Source organism: Amphiprion ocellaris, chromosome 8 (genome assembly GCF_022539595.1).
Source record: "Amphiprion ocellaris isolate individual 3 ecotype Okinawa chromosome 8, ASM2253959v1, whole genome shotgun sequence".
Taxonomy (NCBI): Eukaryota; Metazoa; Chordata; class Actinopteri; family Pomacentridae; genus Amphiprion; species Amphiprion ocellaris.
This window is the reverse complement of record NC_072773.1, coordinates 23,612,029-23,628,503: the sequence shown is the minus strand read 5'-3', so window position 1 is coordinate 23,628,503 and position 16,475 is coordinate 23,612,029. Positions and strand designations below refer to the sequence as shown.

At 39.3% G+C, this 16,475-nt stretch overlaps 1 protein-coding gene across 5 annotated transcripts in view; it reads left to right on the top strand.

The window, feature by feature from the left end:
• dlgap4a (discs, large (Drosophila) homolog-associated protein 4a) overlaps positions 1 to 16,475 on the top strand; it is a 97,158-nt gene that overhangs the window by 57,355 nt on the left and 23,328 nt on the right. The gene's annotated exons all lie outside the window — the stretch shown is intronic.

Genomic DNA, 16,475 nt, shown 5'->3' with positions numbered 1-16,475 from the left:
GCTTAGGGTTGCACAATTACTAAAATGATTGCCTTACAAGAAAGGCAAAAGAACTGAGACACAATTTCCCAGAAACAAAGTTGGAATATTAAAGCAGGTGATCCGAACATAATCCTTAAACGTGGTGAGTATGTCTTCCCATAAAAAATAATGGCAAAGCGGCTTTGTTTCATTGTTGCACTTCATTGTGACAGCATCGTCTTGTGGCGGTAGTAACTATGGCAGGAGGAAAGGACAAAGTGAGGTGATGCAGTTATAGAGTCACTAGTCTCGCATAACCAGACATTGGTCATTCTGCTGTGGTGGAAAAACACTCAGGTTTGTTTGTATTTACACCAATCACAACTGTCTCTGGCAGTGCTAAGCCCTGGATGCAGCGATGGTGTCCCAGCAAAATAGAGTAGGGGAGAATTATTTTGGTGTAACAAATTTAATGAAAAGTGTCATGAACTGAATGAAGAATTATTGCACTCTCTAAATTCTTGACATTTTTAGCATGTAAGTTGCTAAATTGGCGGTTATTGTTTTTTCCTCTCGTGAGGTTTTTTTAAAAAACCTGCAAATAGCAGAAGGGGTACATGTAAACTGGACAACAAAAATAGCAGGATTATGCCCACAGTCTACATCTGATGAGTTATGCAATAGAGCCACAAAGTCTACATAGAAATGAGGTCTGGGCACATAGATGGACTGACAAAACACTGAACTTTAACACAAAAGAATGTTCCATAACTGTTCCACAATCTTAACCACATGTCTGTTCTTGTGAACATGCAACAAAGTTCCTCTCTTTTGAGCCAAACAGCGACCTTTCCTTAAACCTAATCAAACTGTTTCAGACACTCCTATTGTTCATGTTCAGAAAGTAGGGTCAGTTAGAACGTTGGACTTGTTGGATGTGGTAGTTTCCAAAAAAGGGGGATTTTGTGTTCATTTAAATACCCCCCGTCTTCAAAAGTATAATTCCTACCTGGTTTTTACAATGAGGAAAAGTACTTTCAGCATTAGGCAGCAGCAAGGATTTATCTCTGACCATTTGTAAAAGAAGAGGGAGAACTTATTATTTTATCCCCTTAATCACCTCTATTCTATTCTTAAAGCTTTAATTATAAAAAGGTTTTTCTTTCATAATGAAACAGCTCTTCCTTTCATCACTGGGGACGTTAAATATGTAGATGTACTGTACTATAATCTCAGTGTGTTGGCAAGCACATCGTGAGCTGCGAGTACGTGCATACAGTATACATAACTGGGAATGAAAATGAGTCAAGCTGGTGTGTGACACAGTTTGGATTACATTTGCAGACTCTCTTTTCTGTGGTTTCCAATGTATTCTGTCTTTCCACTTATTCACTGAAATCTGTAATGCCACAGGAAAAAACTACACATCTCTGGACAGAATTGTATGTGGCATGCATGCTTTTCAAAGTAGCAAGAATTTGAAAAAAACTATACCATTTACTTAACCTCCAGCTGCTAGTGAGCTTGAAGTATAGCATCTCAACCAATAGACAGATGTTCTATTTTCACTTTGCCTGCTCCATAGGCTTAGCTGCTCATCTCCACTTCAAGATGACAGCATAGTCAAGGATAAATTAGTCTGACACTGCTCTGACTAAATACTGCCCATCATTCCCCGTCTTGATTGCTGCCGTTGATCCACATTTACTGTGCTTCATGTGCTTCGGTGTCAAGCACGCATCAGATCACAGACCAGCTGGAGAGCACTAACTGATGAGCTTTGTCAACAATGAGATGGCAGCAGAGGCAGTGGAAGTACTCACAGCACTCCCCCAAGATGGAGCAACAGTGCGTCATCTGTGAGACATGCCCATACTGGAGAGTCAGAGTACTCAGTCCACCTCCAGTTCATCATCACTGCACTGACTGTCTGCTAACGCGTGTCCACGGGGCGTACATCTGAGAATCTTTGGAAGATAAAGGCAGGAGCCTCTGGCCACTAGAGCTTCCATTGTCAGATTTGTTGAGAAACACTCCAGGCTCCACTTTGTGCCAGAATATTTGTACAATTATATGATGTGGTAGCTACAAACTTTGTGGCACAGTCTGAGAGATGGTTTGAGAGGTGAATGAAGTGTTGCAAGATTAGACTGACAAGATATAGCCCAAAAAGTAGCATAGAACCTGTCCAGTCCTCTTAAAAGTAGTCCAAATTTAAACTTTTATCAAGGAACATTTACAGTCTAACTAGGAAACTATTCATATTGATGAATAATTGTGACTAATAAGTCATATGAATACTGTCAGATTAAACACTAACAGGCAGTTTCCCCCAACATGGATTAAGTTTTGTCCTACACTAAAAGAAAAAATCTAGGATGACCTCCATTTAAAAAAACATTTTTACATGTAGGAATGACTTCATCCATGTCTGAGAAACTACACCTGGTCAACTGTTAAGTTAATCAGTCTGTGCATGTTGAGCTGAGACCATTCAACTCAGTGCCCAACATTAATTCAATTCAGTTCATTTCATTTCAGTTCAATTCAATTCAATTCAAATAAATTCAAAACAGTTTAATTTGGTTAAATTAAGTTCAATAAATGATATATTATAAATTTCACTCATCAATTCACTTCAAATCAATTGCAATTCCATTCAGTTGCATTCAGTTCAGTTATATTTATATAGCACCATCCTTCACAGCATAAGTAATCTCATAGAACTTCACATAGTGAGGTTAAGATCTATAATATTACTCTACAACTCTCATCAGACTAATCAGGAGAGATGAGGGGCAAATGTAATTTTAGTTCAAATGACCAAATCCACCTGAAACAATTTTTAGAAAAGTAATAAAAACTGCAGTTGTTTTTTTTTTTCTTTCTTTTTTAAAAAAATCAAAGTAATAAAGCTGTTTAGTGTCTTTGTCTTGCCGTCAGCCATTAAGTTGAATTCAGTGGTATGGTACATGAACAGATAAATAAAATGACCAGCGATGCTGCTGTTGCCACAGGCTCCATGACAGCTCAGGCCTTAGTCACTGTTTGCCTGAACCACCCAGCATCTTAAGTAAGAGCTGAAATATTTTTCCTCTGACAACTGCATCTTTCAAATATCCTTCTGGTGCTGAAGACAAGGCATAGTGTTTATGCCTACGAGCATAGACAAGTGTAGAAGCATGGCCTTGGTCACTGAGCCTCTCTCCCTGGCCCACGGCCTTCCCAGCTCTGCTCAGATGGCAGAGCCAGCTTTCCCTGTGACTCCCCCTGCTGAATAGCCGTAGTCTTTGGGGTCATATCATCAGCTTTCTGGCAGAGATGGTGAAAAAGAGGAGCCTGTCTCATCCACTAGTGACAGGGACTCTTGACTGAATGTGTATGCTCCTCTGGAAATGTTCTCATTAGCGTTACAATAGTTTATCACCATAGCTTTGGAGAGCTTTAGTTTTGGCAATGTCAGTCAGTCTGTTGGTGCACAGCTTTGGTCCAGACAGAAATATCTCAACAAATACAGAATGGATTAGCATAAAAGTTTGAACACACAATTGTGGTACCAGGAGAATGAATCCTACTGACTGTGGTGATCTTCTGATTTTTCCTCTGGTGTGATCAGCACGTCAACGCACGTTTCTCCTATCCAGTGAGAAGTTTCATCATCTAGCAGACGGATTACCATTTTTCCAGATGAATCCTAATGACTTTGGTCAAACCTTAACTTTTTATATAATGCCCTCGGACAGAGTGTACTGCCCCTTTAAGGCATGTCAACTTATTACTCCGCCAAGCAACGGCCGAGTTAAGTGACGATTGGCGTACGTTAGTCTGTGAATCTGTCTGTCCGTGTGCAATAATACTCAAAAACGGACCAACAGATTTGGATGAAATTTTCAGGGAAGGTCAGAAATGACACAAGGACCAACTGATTAGATTTTGGCATTGATGCCGCTTATAATCTGGATCCACGGATTTGTTAAATATTTCCCATTGCGAGATATAGCTGCCGGTGCAGCGTCGCTGTAACCATGACAACAAGTGAACACTGTGTCAGTTACCTGCTGACGATCACATGATTGCGATCCTACTACAAACTGACTGATTTATCAGTTGAAAATCATACAAGGAACAAATGATTAAACTATGGGGTGTTTCTGAGTTCCATCAATTCCTGCTGCCTGCTACATATTTAGGTCACGCAATGTAGCAAACCCCAGCCAGACAATGGTGAAGCTCCTGGTGTTTCACAAAGCCTTTATTTATGTTCAGCCATCAGCCTTATTTTGAACACAAATTCACCTTTCGTAAGAGCGTGTCTCCATCCCAGCTAGGTGCTTATAAGTTTAGACACATCCTTTGCTAGACAGCAACAGCGTGGAACCGTTTTCCTCATCTTTACATGAATTTTTGGACTTATCCGCAGCGCTTTCATTATGTCAAGAAACCGCTTCTTAGATAAACACTTCCTGTGCCGCTGGAATGGTGACAAAATAACAGCCCGTAACATTAAAAATATGCCTTCAAAATAAAAGCATGAAGGGAACACTAGCAAAACAAAGCCTTGCCAAAAGTAATGAACTGATCAACAGATGTTTATAAGAATAATTTACACGCAATTCGGTATCCATACATAACATGCACATGCATAACGCATGCCTGTGCTCAGCACAAGGTCATTTTTTATTAAAGATTTCATCCGTCGGAAATGATACGACAACTGAGCAGCCTTGGCGGAGTACTGCACTCTCTAAGTGCTTTTCTAGTTTCTATTTTTATCTAGGTTACAGCATTAAAATGTAGCTATAATCTCATCCAAAAATCCTGAATAAGCTTTACACCCTGTTTTGCTGTGTTACAGCCTAACACTGCTACATATTTTGTACTAATAGTTTTAAATGAGATCCTCTGACTTCTTCTGATCCTATTACTCCCATTGCTGGCTGAACAGCTTTGATGTTCACTGTAATTAGACCACTTTGCAGTGCCTTTTAGAAAAAAAAATATCTGTGCATATTTAATATGACCTTGGTGTAATCCTCACAACAGCTTCTGCTGCTGTTTAAGTGTGCCTCTTAATTAACAGATAGGCTCCTCCTCCAGCCCTCTGCTCTACCTTGTCTGACCCTGACTGCTGCAGTCGAACTGTTCTCTCTGGTCATGTGCTGTACACACTGAATCCCAAATCCTGATACTGTTGGATACTCTAATCCCTCCACACTACAGAGAGCAAACAGCATATTAATTTCATCTTGTTTTTAGTGCCAGGGCCAATTTGAGTAGCTAAAGACAGCTGCTGTTCGGCTGGCCTGAGCTTGCCCCCATAGGATTTACGTGGGACAATCTCTGAGAAAATCCGTTTAAATATGACACTCTGGGCTCGAATATGATGTCGCTGAAGTTGTTGTGATTTATGGTAATTCAACTGCAAACCGACCAATCTGTATCTGAATGATTAACCAGTAGGTCAAGCTTCAGAACATTTTTTGAGACTAATTTTATTTGTATAAAACTGAGAAGCCCAGATTATTGCCATGTTAACTGGATGTCGTATATCTTTCTGGGCGTCAAGAAGAATACATGAACTGAGTGGACACAAACAAAAGGGATCATTATTTTACTGTATGTGCATAAGATTAGAGGCAATCCAGTCGCACTCTGGGGCTCAGTTAACATAGAAAGAGATAAACCACACAGAGCTTACAATCAAACAGATTGATTTAATCCGGCCTGCAAAGAATTAACCCCAGTAGTTTGGAAATGGGTTAGAAATCCAATGAATTAACATGCAGTTGTGCAAAGCATGACGGCAGACAGCAGACATAAAAATTGAAGTTAACACTCAGATAAAGCACTGAGTTTCCTATGGTATGTTGATATCTCTTCTGCCTTTTTGGTTTCTAGAGTAGACTGAAGCACTTCCTCTATAGGCCCGACCCCAGGGGACCATTAAAGCTTTGACAGCATTTTAAACGAGCACTGGTGGAGGATTCACCCCGCCAGCTACTAACCAATAGCATGCAATAATTCCCTGGGGCCTGAGTCCTGTTCTGAATTTATGGGTAGCGTGTTTTAACAGTGTAGACACTGGGCTGTGCATGCTTAACATGCATGACACACCAGCACATGACTGCAGAGGTTAACGTGTGCAGCTTATTGGGTCCTTTATGTCTTGTTTCGCCTGAGACCAATACAGTGTCAAAGTCAATTTGACAGCGAGGAAAGTGCACAGCTCTCAACAGCCGCCCTACAGCTTTTGCTACAGTTCTGCTTTATGAAGACAGAAAAACATATTCATATTCAAAATCCAAAATCCAAATTAGATGTTTCCTTATTAAACCAAGAAAAAGGATTTTGATCTGTATACGTATAATCATGAAAATAGTACAATGTTACCAGCAAGTGGTGGTAAATATTTACACATCATTGCATGTCTAGACAATAAGCCGTCTTTATTTTAAATTAAACCATAAACATTAACCCTTATGTGCAACACCAAGGCCTGCAGTCAGTCTTGCTGAATCGCTAAAGTGGATCTTTGGGGTCAGGGAGTGCTGAGGTGCCAACTCAAGATGTTACCAAATGAAAACATGCAGAAAGGAACCAGCAGCAGTAGAGAGAGGATGGTAATTGGCCCAAGGGAAATGAGCAACCTCTCTCTCTAATTACACTTCAGTGTGTACAGTGGTGAACAAGTGATAGAGGTGTAGTGGGATCACTTTAATGGGCAAAGCAGTGATGAGAATCCCATGAACGGCAAATGCTACTAGCTGTGAATATTTCAGGAGGCTTCACATTTTAAGAAACAACATCCCCCATGTTAAACAATGTGAAAGGAAGATGCTTTCAGATTTTGGAAGGCGTGCTTGCATGCCATCAACAAAGTTTCCTAACAAGCCAGTCACTGAATGATATAAGCAGGTGCTTTTGATGCGTCTACCTACAGCAAATACAGGGTTATGAAAGCTGTCAGCTGCTCTATTTTGCACTCTGTTGTAAAACACCCCATCTACTGGACTATCTGTCTTTTACATTGTTTTACTGAACTACCTACACCAAAACATGACGGGTTCCACAGTAACAGTGTGATCCTCAGGTCAAATTTGAAGCATCTGGCTGATGCTTCAATGTGTCCTCAAACATGAATAATATTTTATAAAAGCCAACAAGGATTCAACCTAAAATATACAAGCTTTGTTTTTTAAAGGCCCAAAAGAAACTGTGAACATCTGTACACCCACTGGGAAAGAATACATCTTGTAATAACAATAAAGTTTTATTGTGATCATATTATAATCATCGGATTAAGTACAATTTTCCTGAGTGTAGTTGATTCTGTCAGCAACCTCTGCCTTCTTCTATAATATGATTGACCAACAATTGGCAGTAAAATCCTTTGTGCAGAGAAAGTGTCCGTGCTACAGCCCTGAGGTTAAATGGCGTTTGAAGTTAATGTTTTTTAGATATATATAGCCAAACTGTCAGAACAATTCTGTTATATCTTAGTTTCTATGCTATTTCACTGGACACTCAATTGCACAGATAATCTTTAGAAAAACAAAAGCCAGTTTAGAACCAAGGCATGATAAAACATAAAGTGTTCTGGCACTGTAACTTGTAAGAGAGGATGGGACTATTTAAGTGTAATGGGTGAGCTTTATTGTTTCATTCTTGCGATGGTCATGTTTAAGGAGTAGCTTGACATTTTGAGAATTACACTTTATTATAATAAAGCTTTCTCTGAGAGAGTTAGATGAAGAGATTGATACTCCTCTTATGTAACAAAATAAATATGAAACTACCAGAAGCAGTTAGCTTAGCTTAGCACAGAGGTCAGAAACAGCGTGTCTGGCTGTGTCCCAAGGTAGAAAAACCTGCCTATACCATCACCTCTAAAAATTAATCCAAACAAAAGCTTTAACGTGACAACTGGCCATTCTGCAGTTAATTATATGTTTGTCTGTTGCTGCATTCATCTTATATGAGTTGGATGGGAAAGATTCCCATGTTTCCAGCTTGTGAGGGCTACATCATCATGATGTCTGTATGACTACTCTGTTGGATTTCATAAGGATTTAAATACTGTACATCAAATAATGATTTCTGGGTGATGTGAAGTTTCCGTGTTTATTTGGTTTTCACATACTTTTGTCAGCTTTCAGAAAAACCAGAGATTCCCAGTTGTAATTAAAACTTACAAGTTGACATGAATGTTATTTACAAACCAGAAACTTGTAATTACAATAAATCGGTAAGTCACACTTCTTGTCTCTGGGCAGTTGCCAAGCAACCAGTGGAGTCTGCCCTGTAATACAGCAAATTGTCATTTTAAGTTTTTGCACAAATTCAAACAATCTGGATATAATTTGCTTTAGAGGTGGATTTTAGTGGATTTCTGTTTATTGGCTAAGAAATGTAGAGAGCTAAAACATCCTTTAGTGCTGAGGCGACAGCTAGATAAATGGTGCATTTCAAAGTAGGATTAAGGAAATGCTTTAATTGGAGGTAAACATTGAAATTCTTAAAAATCATAACTATAAACTCCTTGTTCTGATCCTTCTTAGTTATATGCATGATACAGTTGTAGAAGGATTTTTGTGCTGATTAGCCCTGCTATCCTCAGAAATGAGCTTTTGTTGCTCTTGCTTTCCCGAGGCGGTGCAGAATAACACTTGCTTTATCCACAGGAAGCACAGATGACATAACTTTGTGACTGAAACAAGCTATTAGTAGATTCTCACTCGACAGTGGGGATAGCGGATGGTGTCAGCCCATCGTAAGTGTTATTACTGTAAACATGGACTTTGTACTTGTGGAAGCTCAGAGGAAGACAGACACGTTTTTTAGTGATTGTCGTGACTTTCTATTGAATCCTCTATGTTTTGCAAAGCCAAGTTTACTAAACATAAAAGCAGGAATAAAAAAAATAAGCTGATGAAGTTGTTTTTTTTTTTTTTTAAATGCACCATTCATGTTGCAGGCAGTATTTGCAATGGATTCTAGTGTAAATGTGCTGGATGTATGCCTGAAAAAGAGTGAATGACTGGGAGAAGCAATGAGGAAAAAAAGGTGATTACTGAAGGAGACTGCAAAAGCCAATACCCAGCAGCAGTATATTCGCCCTTAGAACAAGGAGCGAGACCCAAATCGATACCTTTCTCTTGCTTCACCGTCTCGCCACTCCCTCTGCTCATCACCGGAGGCTGCAGGGGAAGTGAACAGCTACAGGAGACATTTATAACAGGCCTGTTTGGTGGCTCTATGGAACACAGACCAGCAACTCTTGGTTCTGCTTGTTAGCAAGCCTCACATAGGTCTAACTGGAGCTGTATGTCAGCAGCGGACTACGTGACATCACATCCCAGTGGGCCAATGATGGGGGTTTTGACAAAGCAGCAGCAATTTCACTGACCCTGTGAGGATGATTGTTTTGTCAAAGTACATTTATGTTCACAGTTCCATCCCTATTTGTTCAACTGCAAAAATCTGTGTAAGAACCATTGCTGAATATATTCACTTGTACTTTTTACATTTACCAAAAAAAACAAAACATATAGCATCATTGAAGACATTAGAAAAAACTTATTCTGCTCTCAAGTGATGCAATAAAACTCTGATGAAGCTGCAAAACTTGAAACTCAGCATCGCTTTTCTTTCAAACTCTTGGTAACTCAGTAGGTATTTACAGGTTGTTCTGTGGTTACTCACATTCTTTTGTTAATAGTAAAAAAACCTACAATATTTTCCCACTTAACTGAGATTTTATTGATATTAATGTAAGGCAGTAGATAACTTTGTGGCTTTTAATCACAATTAATTTAAAACTGATCTGACATTTCTTTGTGTATAGTTGACTTTAGATTTTTATTTTTTTTTTATTTACACCAAATGACAAAAGGAGGAGGATTACCAAATATTTCTGTAGGAAGGAATAAGAAATATCATCATTGGCTAACATGTCATGCTTTACTGATGTTTTCATTTCAATTTCAGCTGAAGTGCCATAATAATCAAAATTAAAGCTGCAAGCAGCGTTGGACGGGTCCTCGCATCCATGCTGGTCGTCGAATCCACGCACGTCCACCAGGTGGCGCTGCGACCGAGAGTGCATGTCGGCCTATGGATGTGATCACATCCGCACTCTGATGACACATATAACATTTCAGGCAGATCGGACCATGTACAGGCTAGTTATAGAGCTTTTCCTTCTATCCACCAGGTGGCGCTATGACTGTGGCTGTATTTCAGCATGTGAATGTCATCAGGGCGGGACTCTGATCATACATGTAATGTTTGAGGCAGATTGGAGCATGTTTAGGGCAGTTACACAGCAGTTGATGTGTCATGTCGAAGCATCAAAGTTCAGGAGCCTGCCATGGCCACGCCCTCAGACTTTTGCGGAGCATTTTGATAACTTTTGATCACCCATGCCTGGAGTACATCCTGGCTGAATTTCATATCTGTCGGTGTTACCCTGTTTGAGTTGATAGGTTTTCAAAATGTCAAAAAATGACTCAAAATTTAAGGTTGGTGTAAAATTCTAGAAAGAAGAAGAAGATTAAAGAAAGAAAATACATAAAAAGAAGCAATTAAATAAATGGGAAAAAGTTAAGACAATTAAACTTTTATAAAGTATGGGGGGGGGAAAGATGTAAGAAATTAAAGAATTGTATTTAATAAAGAAACAGGAAATTTGTAAAAAAGTGTTGTAGTCTTTTGCAGTTAATTGATGGATAGGCGTAGTAAGAGACAGCCAGACAATGGGGTAGAAATAAGAATGAGAACAACTAATATAGCACGGGGTTGCGAGCGGGAATCGAACCAGGGCCTCAGCGTTGAGGACCTACTACATGCGTCAGTGGCTTATCCCGCAGAGCTATATGATCACGCATGTTGGCTGTCAGCAAAGGTGTATCAATCCAATAGAAAGACAAGGGGTAGAGTTCGGGATGGAGAGGAAGGTCCTGACAGTGGTAATGTACCAAAAAAAATGGAAATTAAATTTTACATATGTTCATAATTTAATAATAAGCCACTCTACCCAAAAAATTTCTAAAATAAAATTGGGGTTTTCCCTTCAGCATTGTGGTTGCACGTCTCCGTTAGGGAGTATTTAGACCCACAATGCTGAAGGGAAAACCGCGGATTAATTTCTCAGAATATTCGGCTGCTTAGTATTAACATTAAAAATATTTATGTGTAATATTAATTACCCTATTTTTTTCATTACAACTGTAAGGACCTTCCTCTCCAACCCTAACCCTACCCCTAGACTTTCTATTGGATTAATACACATTTTCAAGAACAGAACATGTGTGCTCATGTAGCTCTACGGGTTACGCCTTTGACGTATGTACTAGGTCCCCACCGCTGAGGCCCGGGTTCGACTCCCGCTTGTACACCCCATGCTGTATGCGCTGGCCTACCTCTTATTTCTAACCCCGTTGTCTGGCTGTCTCTCACTACGCCTATCCAAACAAAAAGTGAAAGACACTAGTACACTTATTTAAATAGTTCAATGTTTCTTTACAAAATAACATCTTAAAGACAATAACACTTTCACTAGGAATTAAACACAATTTCCTATGAAAACTTTAAATATACAATTACACATTACAATCTACTACAAGTTCTTAACATTACAAACTACAAGAGTTTAAACATTTAATCTTGAAAATAATATTTTAACTCATCACATCCAATAATACTTTTGACTCAACAATTACACATTAAAAAGACAAAACATTTGGACATCTAATCTAATATTATAAAATCATAAAGAATGACAAAAGACCAAGACTACACTTTTAAGATGAATCTAAATACAGACAAAAAATTTGAAAAACACCAGTGACACTTTTGAATATCTAATTACACAGAAGACACAATAACAAAATCCAAAAAAACAAATAAATTTACATATCTTAAAACGTTTTCTATTCTGAAACAAAAACATCTGGTTGTTTCTTCAAACAGTTCCTCTTTCAATGTTCTGGGTTGCACTATGAATTGATTTACTAATAACTCTTTTCTCAAAACTGCTTCCCTCATAAAGTCTACTAATAGTTGAAATCATTGATCAAACTAATGTTACCTTCTGATCACCACTAACTATACTTTTCAGTGAATACAATCAAAGTTTCTGGACCATTTCTAAATAGCACACAGGTGAACATCTCACCAAAACTCAAATGGATACTCTAAATGTGAAATCAAGACTCATGTTCACAACTTTTAAGGCTTCGATTAAACAGAAATTTCTAACTAACAGAGAAGTACTAAGACACTTTGCACATTTCAGTCCTCACACTATCTGACATTTCAAACTAACAGACAACTACACATGGACATAGAAGACACGAGTCCTTGGACTATCTCAAGGTTCTAGTTTACAGACAGCTACTGTGAAACTTTGAAAATTTCAGCCCTCACACTGTGTGAAAGCTCATCTCCTCAGGACTCAAGAGGTCTGTACACTTAGAACATCTTGGAAATCAGGGTTCAACCCTCCAGCACAAAGCCTAAAGTCCAACCTCCTCACAAAAACTGTCGAGTCCAAACTCAAGTTAAAAATTAAAGCTGCAAGCAGCATTGGACGGGTCATCCATCTTTCTCTACAAAACTCCTTTATGTCCCCGAACTGTGGCCGTGAAAAAAATAAATAAAAAAAATCTTTGCGCTCTTTGCGGCAACTTCTTGGTTTTGCCAGGAACCACCCTTCAACTCCAATCCACTGACACTCCACACCACAGACCACAACCTTTCCACTCCACTATCATCCTCCACAAGGTTCCCAGTGGGGATTCGAACCGTGACCCTCCACATGACAGACACACAACCTATGTGTGAGCTATCTTTCACACAAGGTCCTTGGTGGACTTTGTTGTAATGATGGTTGAAAGAGGTTGTCATACAGCCAAAGTATGTATATATTGTAAATAAAGCTGCTGTAACAATGTAAATTTCCCCTGGAGTGGGGAGAAATAAAGAACTTTATCTTATCTTTATCTTATCTTAAAAAGTGTCAAAAGAGCCCTGGGCTGGATTCGAACCAAAAACCTCCTGTATGAGAGGCAGATAACTTACCACTGCGCTATCCTTCCTACTGGGTGTAATTGTTAGTTTTCGTAAATGATGGTACACAAAACTATTAAGGAGGTGAAGATAATAAAGGTACTAAGGTGGATTTCAACCGGGGACCTTCAACATGCCAGGCAAAAAACTTACCTCTACACCACCTGTCCTACAAGATGCTGCTCTAACTTTGCTTAAATGATGCTAGCAATTAGTACTGGAGCATCCAAAGGACACATAAAAAGTGTGAGTGGGGATTTGAACCATGGACCTTCAACATGTGAGGCACAGAACTTACCTCTGCACCACATTTCCTACAAGGTGTTGTTGTAAATTGGCTTAAATGATGGCATCAATCAGTACTGGAGCAATCAAAGGACAAATAAAAGGTGTGAGTGGAGATTTGAATCATGTGAGGTACAGAACTTACATTGTAGGTTTGTTTCTGAGACTGAATACACCCAATCTCATCTGATCTGCAAAGCTAAGCAGGGTTGGGCCTGGTTAGTATTTGGATGGGAGACTACCTGGGAATACCAGCTGCTGTAAGCTTTTTACTTCTCCTCACAACCTGAACAAGACACTGCTGGTCATTCACTAGAGACAGCTATCAACTATAACCTCTTGGTTTCTTTATTATACACTCTATGAGGTGGATAAGCTGCAGCTCATGCTGATTTATTGCTGGTTCTGGTTGGAGCCAAAGAACAAAGGCGTCACCTGTTGGAGCAGTGACTGTTCTTAAACATTCTGTTTCTCTGCCCGAACAAAATATTTTCTTGTGTCATTTCTTTTAATTTCAGTCTTTTCTCTGTGCATTTTTGCATATTTTACATCCAAAAATTCTCTATAAATTATATTTTTAATATAACACATTAATTCTCACAAACATCTGTTTACAATGAACCTCTCATGTAAAGACCTCAGCCCCAGATATGTTCTGATAATTGTTTAAACTCCTTTACAGCAAGTTACTATTGTCACTTTTCATTTGTAATTACACTTTTGATGCTGCAGGTGACAAAATGCAAGTCAAAGAGACTCCTGTCGCTGTGTGAATGAGTGAAATTCTCTGAGATATGCAGCCTGTCACTGCTTCTCTATGTTGTGTGTGTGAAGCAGACACATATCTTCTAATATCACGTGCAGTCTAAGGATTCATTCACCTAGTAATTATGCAGGAGCCTGCTGGCCACCATCACACAGACAGACAGATGCACTGACCCTGCGACAGAATTACATGAACTGTGAACATTATTTCTTTCTCATCTTACCCCTGCGATGCTCAACACTCGACAGGGTTTCGCTGGTGTGGTGGGTGGGTGGGCGATTTAGCACGTTCTTGTGCGTGTCAGTGTGTGTTGGTGTGTCAGTGTGTAGGTGTGTGTCAGTTTGTCAGCAGTGGCGCCTACAGGACGTGAGCACGTGGGGCTACAGTCAGCTTGGGTGGATGAATTACAGCAGGCTGTGGCGTTGTAAAACGTTGGTGTATTTGTCAGCACGCTGCTGTGCTCGTCCAGGAACACTAACTCAGATAAGTGACTGCTCTCACACTGTATACAGTGTATGGGGAGGTCAGAGAGATGTAAGAAGTGGCAAACCAACACAGAGGAATGAAAATGTGTGCAGTTGACGTTCCACATTCAGCTCCCAGGCAAGATTTCATGCTTGCTGTGGGAGAGGGCTCTTACCATTGACTGATCGGTGAGTCACTCCACTCTGATACAGACAGCATCTGTTAGAGGGAATTTAATGTAACATGGATTTCTGTTGTGTGAATTATGAGTTTTCATAACCTTGATGCAATATTACTGTATGTTCATAGTAGGCTCTGGGAATGAGTACGTCTGTGATAGAAGAACAAAAATATCTCTCTTAACCTTATTTGTGCTGCAATGTGTATGTTTTTATGCTCTTGGCCAGCCTTCTGATGTGTCACAGAAGCACTTAGCCAGACCATCATGTTTGCCTTAATGCCAAAGACATATCACATGTAGTAGATGACAAAAACAAGTGCTGTATTAAGAGTAATTATTGCATTTGTGGTGGCGACTGAAACATAGCATTGACTAGAAGGCCATGTTAGATTTAGTGATATCCCATAGAGGCAGTGAGAAAATTGCCATTAGCTATACATCAGAGCTGTCAACTTGGCATTTACCAGGGATGACAGGGACATTAGAGCTAAGTTTGATGTTTAATTCCAGATTGAATTCAGCATTTATTTCTGCTTGGAGCCAGTGTAGACACCACTGAAATGCAACTGTAAAATATTTGCCGTTGCCTCGAAATTCTTCTGCTAGTGAGCCATATGGAAGATTTATTGTTCCCTGTAGTTGGAAAAGAAGGAATCACAATTCATACTACAGTAAGTAGATTTAAGAGGATGGCGAAGCACCAAAATGATTTGTGGAAATGAGGGTTCATTTCCTGCTTTGGAGCAAATAGCACTTCTTAAATATAAAGCTCATTTGCATGTATGAGTCACAAAATCGCTCTCCTATGCATTGTCAGTGCTCTACCTGCAGGCTGTACATCACTGTGATGTTTTATATTGGGCCTCAGGCTGTCTTGTTACTTGCTTTGGTGGAACAATTCATACAGTAACCTGAATAGGCTGTCCTGTTCACTGAAAATAAAATGTGATTTAGTCAGTTTGTTTTTTTATTTTTCACTGTTAGGGATCATTTGTCTGTTGCTTTTGCATATTTACTAACAGAGTGATGGAGACAGTGATGGAAAGCACAACTGTTAATGTAGCATCCAAATCACTTAAATTACAATATACTAACTTTATTAACACTGATTGTGATTGTTTTATTATTTTATACAAACATAGAATCCATTAAACCTGGGCATTCTAATTTTACAACCTACTGTAAGATGAAAATACTATATGTGTGTATATGTTTTCCCTAAAGGCAAACGCTGTCCTTTGTGCACTTGCTGCTGGTGCGCCATCTGGTGGTTTGTTGTGTTCGGCAACTTACTGTATGTGGGAACTTACCTTAGAGGACAATAGCTGTTCTCCAGATTGCTTGCTGTGTTATGCTGCCTTTGTGAAATGCACCACACAGCAGAGACAGCATGTAATGTCTTTTTTAGCTCAGTTACTGCTCTCAGAATCCAAGGACACACAGGGAGAAGCACTTCTAAATGGGCTCTAACTCTAATGTGTTCATTAGTTTTAAGTATAGATGTGTAAAGCTCCCCTTCTGAGGCTTTATAGTGTACACAAATGGCTGTTACACTGTCACGCACTGTTTAGTATAATCTCTATAAAGACACAAACACTGGCACATTTTTCTTAAACATTCCTTGTTAGTACATTGGCAACAAACAAGAGTAAAAGTCACTCTGGTCAATCAGAGAAAATAACTACAATGTGACAGGAATATGCCCAGAAGTGTTGCTAGAGTTTATTATTCATTCACTTCTACACAACT